The 8,075-nt window shown below is 45.6% G+C and overlaps 1 protein-coding gene across 4 annotated transcripts in view; it reads right to left on the reverse strand.

Annotated features, from left to right (window-relative positions):
- CLOCK (clock circadian regulator) overlaps positions 1–5,939 on the reverse strand; it is a 130,837-nt gene extending 124,898 nt beyond the window's left edge. For 3 of the 4 annotated variants that reach the window (XM_056558259.1, XM_056558235.1, XM_056558264.1), the window contains exon 1: positions 5,778–5,939. The gene's annotated coding sequence lies outside the window, so the exon portion shown is untranslated. The other variant, XM_056558243.1, reaches the window with a different exon arrangement.
- Between the last annotated feature and the right edge of the window lie 2,136 nt (positions 5,940–8,075).

The raw sequence follows: 8,075 nt of genomic DNA on the forward strand, positions 1-8,075 counted from the left end.
AATGAAAGGTAAACGCATCCCAGAGTTATTAATATATAAAGTGACAGTGGTCAGATTTGCAAAAGAGAGGGCTGCATCCTTAAGGTGAAAATAAGCTGCGTCCTTAACCCCTTAAGGACCAAGCCTATTTTCACCTTAAGAACCAGAGCGTTTTTTGCACATCTGACCACTGTCACTTTAAGCATTAACTCTGGGATGCTTTTACCTTTCATTCTGATTCCGAGACTGTTTTTTCATGACATATTCTAGTTTATGTTAGTGGTAAAATTTTGTTGATACTTGCATCCTTCATTGGTGAAAAATTCCCAAATTTTATGAAAAAGTTAAATTTAGCATTTTTCTAACTTTGAAGCTCTCTGGTTGTAAGGAAAATGGACATTCCAAATACCGTATTTATCGGCGTATAACACGCACTTTTTAGGCTAAAATTTTTAGTCTAAAGTCTGTGTGCGTGTTATACGCCGATACACCCCAGGAAAGGCAGGGGGAGAGAGGCCGTCGCTGCCCGCTTCTCTCCCCCTGCCTTCCCTGGGGTCTAGAGCGCTGCTGTCGGCCCTTCTCACCCCCTGGCTATCGGCGCCGCTGCCCATTCTGTCCCCCTGACTATCGGTGCCGGTGCCGATAGCGAGGGGGAGAGAAGCGGCGCCGACAGCAAGGGGGAGAGAAGGGGCAGCGGCACCCATTGCCGGCGCCGTTGCCTCCCCCCATCCCTAGTGGCATAATTACCTGAGTCGGGTCCGCTCTGCTGCAGGCCTCCGGCGTGCGTCCCCGGCGTCGTTGCTATGCGCTGAACGGCGCGGCGCATGACGTCAGTGCGCCGCGCCGTGCATAGCAACGACGCAGGGGACGCACGCCGGAGGCCTGCAGCAGCGCGGACCCGACTCAGGTAATTATGCCACCGGGGATGGGGGGAGGCAACGGGGCAGTGGCGCCGGCAATGGGTGCCGCTGCCCCTTCTCTCCCCCTGGCTGTCGGCGCCGCTTCTCTTCCCCTGGCTATCAACGCCGGCACCGATAGTCAGGGGGACAGAACGGGCAGCGGCGCCGATAGCCAGGGGGCGAGAAGGGCCGACAGCAGCGCTCTAGACCCCAGGGAAGGCAGGGGGAGAGAAGCGGGCAGCGACGGCCTCTCTCCCCCTGCCTTTCCTGGGGGTATATCGGGGTATACACGCGCACACACGCACCCTCATTTTACCATGGATATTTGGGTAAAAAACTTTTTTTACCCAAATATCCTTGGTAAAATGAGGGTGCGTGTTATAGGCCGGTGCGTGGTATACCCCGATAAATACGGTAAATTATATTTTGATTCACAAATACAATATGTCTACTTTATGTTTGCATGATAAAGTTGACATGTTTTTACTTTTGGTAGACACCAGAGGGCTTCAAAGTTCAGCAGCAATTTTCTAATTTTTCACAAAATTTTCAAAATCTGAATTTTTCATGGACCAGTTCAGGTTTGAAGTGGATTTGAAGGGCCTTCATATTAGAAATACCCCACAAATGACCCCATTATAAAAACTGCACCCCCCAAAGTATTCAAAATGACATTCAGTAAGTGTTTTAACCCTTTAGGTGTTTCACAGGAAACCCCACATATGGGGTATTTCCATACTCAGGACAAATTGCGTTACAAATTTTGGGGGTCTTTTTTTAATTTTACTGCTTGTGAAAATAAAGTTTGGGGCAACACCAACATGTTAGTGTAAACTTTTTTTTATTTATTTATTTTTACACTAACAGGCTGGTGTAACCCCGAACTTTTCCTTTTCATAAGGGGTAAAAGGAGAAAAAGCCCCCCAAAATTTGTAGTGCAATTTCTCCCAAGTACGGAAATACCCCATATGTGGCACTAAACTGTTTCCTTGAAATACGACAGGTCTCCAAAGTGAGAGAGCGCCTTGCACATTTGAGGACTAAATTGATTATTGCTGCTTGAGATTCAGCAATTTGTAGTTTTTCATACTGAAAATGTCCTCAGTTCTAGTCTATAGCTTTGTGTTCCCCAATCTGTGGCTCTCCAGCTGTTGCAAAACTACAAATCCCATCATGTCCCGACAGCAAAAGACCCCATACACCAGTGTTCTCTACAAACTTTTGCAACTGCTAAAGAGCCACATGTTGGACCACACTGGTGTAAAGAGTCTGCAGCTGTCAAGGCATGCTGGGAGATGTAGTTTATCAATGGCTGGAAAGCCACACAGAGGACACCGATGTAGAGGGTCTGTGGCTATCAGGACATGCTGACATTTTGTAGTTTTGCAACAGCTGGAGGGCCACAGGTTGGAGAAAAGTGGTTTAAAGTGTCTGCAGGTGTCAGGACATATGTATGTAGTAGAAAATGAATGAAGTCGCACTCACCCGAATATATCTTCAGCGTGAAGTCTTTTATTCCGACATTGATGGCAGTGGAAAAAGGAATTTACGATTCCATAGCGGGGAGCGAGAGCCGGCAAGCTCACAGACACGGGGCACACCACTGATAGGTTACTAGTTTTGTGTCACCTGCAGACGCTTCTTCTGGCCAAAGTGTCACTTTGGCCAGAAGAAGACTTAATACATTTTCTACTGTTCACACTACTTATGCTTTTGAAGTCTGTGCACCCAAGAATACAGCTATTTGCAGTGTATACCGATGTAACGGGAGCCGTATACTGGGATAACATTTATCAGAGCAGTGCCTTGTCTATATCATAGAATGTGTCTGCAGATAAGAACCATTCGGCCCATCTAGTCTGCCCAATAATCTGAATCCTATCAATAGTCCCTGGCCCTATCTTATATGAAGGATAGCCTTATGCTTATCCCATGCATGCTTAAACTTCTTCACTGTATTTGCAGCGACCACTTCTGCAGGAAGGCTATTCCATGCATCCACTACTCTCTCAGTAAAGTAATACTTCCTGATATTACTTTTAAATTAGATGGTTTAAAACTATGTCCTCTTGTGGTTGCTTTACTTCTTATAAATATACTCTCTAAGTTTCTATCATATCCCCTCTGTCTCGTCTTTCTTCTAAGCTATACATGTTAAGGTTGTTTAACCTTTCCTGGTAAGTTTTATCCTGCAATCCATGTACTAGTTTAGTAGGTCTTCTCTGAACTCTCTCTAGAGTATCTATATCCTTCTGGAGATACGGCCTCCAGTACTGTGCACAATACTCCAAGTGAGGTCTCCCCAGTGTTCTGTACAGCGGCATGAGCACTTCTCTCTTTCTACTGCTTATACCTCTCCCTATACATCCAAGCATTCTGCTAGCATTTCCTGCTGCCCTATTACATTGTCTTCCTACATTTAAGTCTTCTGAAATACTGAGGTCAGGACTTTGTCAAATATTCTATATTCTGCCTGAGGGTTTTTACGCCCCAGGTGCATTGTCTTGCACTTATCCACATTAAATTTCAGTTGCCAGAGTTCTGACCACTCTTCTAGTTTTCCTAAATCCTTTTCCATTTGTCATATCCCTCCAGGAACATCAACCCTGTTACATATCTTTGTGTCATCAGCAAAAAGACCAATACCTTACCATCGAGACCTTTTGTGATATCACTAATAAATATATTAAACAAAATTGGTCCCAGTACAGATCCCTGAGGTCCCCACTGGTAACAAGACCTTGCTCTGAATATTCTCCATTGACTACAACCCTCTGTTGTCTGTCACTCAGCCACTGCCTAATCCACTCAACAATATGGGAGTCCAAGCTCAATGACTGTAGTTTATTGATAAGTCTTCTATGTGGGACAGTGTCAAAAGCCTTACTAAAATCTAGATATGCAATGTCTACTGCCCCTTCATCTATTATTTTAGTCACCCAGTCAAAAAAATCAATAAGATTTGTTTGACATGATCTCCCTGAAGTAAACCCACTCTTTCACATACGTATGTAGTCTTGCAACATCTGGAGGGCTGCAAGTTTGAGAAAACTGGTGTAAAGGGTCTGCAGCGGTCAGGACACGAGACATGCTTGACATTTTGCAATGGCTGGAGAGCCACAAAGAGGACTCTGGTGCCTGTGGCTTTTCTTGGTGTTTTAGTTTTGCAATAGCTGGAGAGCCACATGTTGGAGAACACTGGTGAAAAGAATCTGCAGCTGTTTAGGAATGCTGGGAGTTTCGCCTGTTGTAAAACTACCACTCCCAGCATGTCTTTACAGCGGCAGGCCCTTTACACCAATATTCACCAACAAGTGGCTCTCCAGATGTTGCAAGACTACATCTCCCAGTATGCCCTGACAGCTGCAGACTCTTTGCACCACTTTTCTCCAACCTGTTGCAAAACCACAACTTTCAGCGTGTCCCGATAGCCGCAGACTCTGTACATCAGTGTCCTCTGTGTGCAAAACTACAACTCCCAGAACAACCAGTATCAACTGTGTGTCTCTCCAGTAATTGCAAAACTACGACTCCCAACATGTCTTGCCAGCTGCAGACTGTTTACTAAGGATCGACCAATTATCGGCCGATATTCACGATTTTTGACGTTATCGGCAATTACCTTGACGATAATCCGATAATGACACCGCCCCGGCAAGAGACCGCCGCTGCCCCATTGCCTCCCCCATTGCCTCCCCCATCCCCGGTTTTATAATTACCTGTTCCTGAAGCCTGGGGTCCGTGCTTCTTCTGGCTCCGGCGGCGTCCTGCATGACAGGTCAGGACCACCGCCGGAGCCAGAAGTAGCGTGGACCCCGGGAACAGGTAATTATAAAACCGGGGATGGGGGAGGCAATGGGGCGGCGGCGGTGGTTGGACTAAGGACCGGCAGGGGGAGAGAAGTGGGCGGTGGCAGCGGTCTCTGGCCCCGCAAAAGCCGCTGCAGTCCATTGATTTAAAGCGCCCATTTTAAATCAATAATCTGCAGCCGCTTCTTCGGGGATGGGGGGGGGGGGGGGGGGTATTGGAGAAATATCGGCTATCAGCCTGAAAGGCCACAGATTATCAGTATAGGCCCTAAAAAAAAAAGAAAAAAAAAAAACCATATCGGTCAATCCCTACTCTTTACACCAGTGTGCTCCAAGATATGGCTCTTTCACCAAGAGCTGGAGAGCCACACTGTGCGCTGGACTATGCCAGTGTTTTTCAACCAGTGTGCCTCTAGCTGTTGCAAAACTACAACTACCAGCATGCCCGGACAGCCAAAGGCTGTCCGGGCATGCTGGTAGTTGTAGTTTTGCAACAGCTGGAGGCACACTGGTTGAAAAACACATTCACATGACTGCTCCTGCAGATCATGACTATTCTTAGTCTGACAGCACATAACTTGCAAATATTTCCCACCAAGGAATGAGTACAATCTAATATAAATACATAACACTGGATAAGACATCATATACACTTCATATACCAAGACTAAGGACAACTCCCACCCTGTCAAGCGGAAAACTTTGCCAACCATCTGTTGCTCAATGGGAAATAATGTAACATAATGCAGACTATACATTGTATATAAGACTAGTAAACAGCAGGGCCTATCCCAGTGCTGTACATAGGACAATGTATACATTATAAAGCACATATACATAAGCCCCGGGCCTACCTTCTGATCACACACACATACATACATGGCTCCTATACGTTGTGGCAATGTCAGCAGAGCCGTGAAAGAAAAGGCTGTGAGACCTGCCATGGCCACAGAGGGCGCTATAGGGAGCAGCAGTAAAGTTGTCTTCTATGTCAGGGGGTGTGTTATAGCCACAGCACAAGTGTTACACAAGGATAACACACCTCCCACACACACACACCACGCAGCCGCACTACAACGCCCAGCCTCACCACGCAGTACGTAGCCGTCCCCGCCGTTCGCCACTCAGGGCCTCCTGCCCGTTCCCGGTGACTCCCGCTGTCTGCGCACTGCGAGCTCTTCACTCCACCACCAGCACTAATACGACGACATTGCGCAGGCGCAACCCAGCCCAGGATGCAGCTACAGGGAGATCCTAGGACACGACAGGGAATGCGTGTTACTGCGCAGGCGCAACGCTGGGCACGTGATCTCCTCTTCCAGGCGGCTGTCGGTTAATCCCCAGACAGGTTTTGCGATCTGTCGCTGCTGGTTCTGGCGCCTTTTTTGTGCGTCTGTCAGTGGTTCTCCAACCTGTGGCCCTCAAGCTGTTGCAAAACTACAACTCCCAACATGGGCATGCTGGGAGTTGTAGTTTTGCAACAGCTGAAGAGCTACACATTTGAAGGGGGACACTGCTGTTTACAGGCAAGGCAACAGAAATTACAGCAGTGTTTTTCAACAGTGTGCCTCCAGCTGTTGCAAAACTACAACTCCCAGCATGACCAGACAGCTTTTGGCTGTCCAGGCATGCTGAGAGTTGTAGTTTTGCAACAGCTGGAGTCACACTGGTTGGAAAACACTGAATTAGACTCACAGTAAAAAGTCACATGGCTTTATTTTTCAGGCTGACAGGAAGTGCTGGGAGTTGTAGTTTTGCAACAGCTAGGGAGCCACATGTTGGCAAACACTTTTCCATATAGGCCAGGCAGCAGAAGTAGAAAACAATTAGGCTAAGTTTCTACTTGTTTTTTTTTTATGTTTTGTTTTGTTTTTTTTGGTTGGAAAAAGCCTGAAAAGTCAGCAGTGCAATTTTCTGCGTCTGTCGTTTTTTCTGTCGTTTTTTTCATTTGTGTGGAAATTTCACCTTGGCATTTTTTTTTTTGGTACCCAAAACTTGTTGGGTACCAAAATAAAAAAAAAAGGGATGCAGTAGTAATGGGAAAAAAACATATTTAACGAAATGTATTTGTTTTATAACAAAAATGTTATACATTTTTTATTAAGCGTGTGTTTCACTTTTTTTCTCTATTTTAAAAATTTTTTAGGTAGTACTATTCCTCCCAGCATGGAACACACTGTTTCATGATGGGAGTAGCAGTATCTGTACTAATAGACATATCGCCCCAGGTGTCAGTCGTGACACCCAATGCAATCGACCATAATATAGCAGAGATGCGAGTGGCTCTATACAGCGCTCGCATCTCTGCACTGTACTCCGGCCAGTGATGTGAATAGAACATCACTCATTCATATTTTCCATCCAGAGTGGTGATTGGCCGGATGGTTGCAGCCAATCACAGCTCTTAGAAGGAAATATGAATGAGTGAGTGGCTGGCTGGAGTACAGTGCGGAGATGCAAGCACAGGAGAAAGCCACTCTATCTTTGCAATAGACAGAATGATCGCAGCGGATGTCAGTAGTGATACCCGCTGTGATTTGTTCTTACCTGCAGGTACTACTACTCCCAACATGGAGCACACTCTGCTCCATGCTGGGAGCTGTAGTATCTGCATTAATAGACAGATCGCAGCAACTGTAACTTCTGACACCTTCGGCAATCTGTCTATTAATGCAGGTACTACATCTCCCAGCATGCGAGCAGAGTGTGCTCCATGTTGGGAGTAGTAGTACCTTCAGTTAAGGAAAGATCACAGCGGGTATCACTCCTGACACCCGCTGTGATCCTCCTGTATAATGTATAGATGCAGCGGCAGCTCTTCTATGGTCCCCTGTACTGACGTATATATACAACTATTCATATTTCCCACAGATAGTTGTGACTGGCTGGAACCATCTGGCCAATCAGCTCTCTGCGGGGAATATGAATAGGTGTATATATACGTCAGTACAGGGGACCATAGAAGAGCTGCCGCTGCATCTATACATTATACAGGAGGATCGCAATGGGCGATCTGTCTATTAGTACAGGTACTACTACTCCCATCATGGAACAGTGTGTTCCATGCTGAGAGTAGTAGTACTACCTTAAAAAAATGTTAAAAATAAAGAAAAAAAACCTGAAAAAACACACACACTAATTTTTTTTTATAGTGGGCTGTACTTTAGGTCCCTGCCCGCCCACATAAATTGATCCCTGTTTTAAAAATGTATAAACATTTTGTTATAAAAAAAAGATACATTTCGTTAGATAAAATTTTTTCGCTCACTACTGAATCTTTTATTTTATTTTTTAATGGAACCCTACGAAATTTTATTAAAAAAGGTATCTCCATCACTTTTTTGAATCGTTAAAGTCCAAAAAAGAATAAAAACCGCCTGAAAAACTG

The sequence above is a fragment of the Hyla sarda genome, chromosome 1, assembly GCF_029499605.1.
Source record: "Hyla sarda isolate aHylSar1 chromosome 1, aHylSar1.hap1, whole genome shotgun sequence".
Taxonomy (NCBI): Eukaryota; Metazoa; Chordata; class Amphibia; order Anura; family Hylidae; genus Hyla; species Hyla sarda.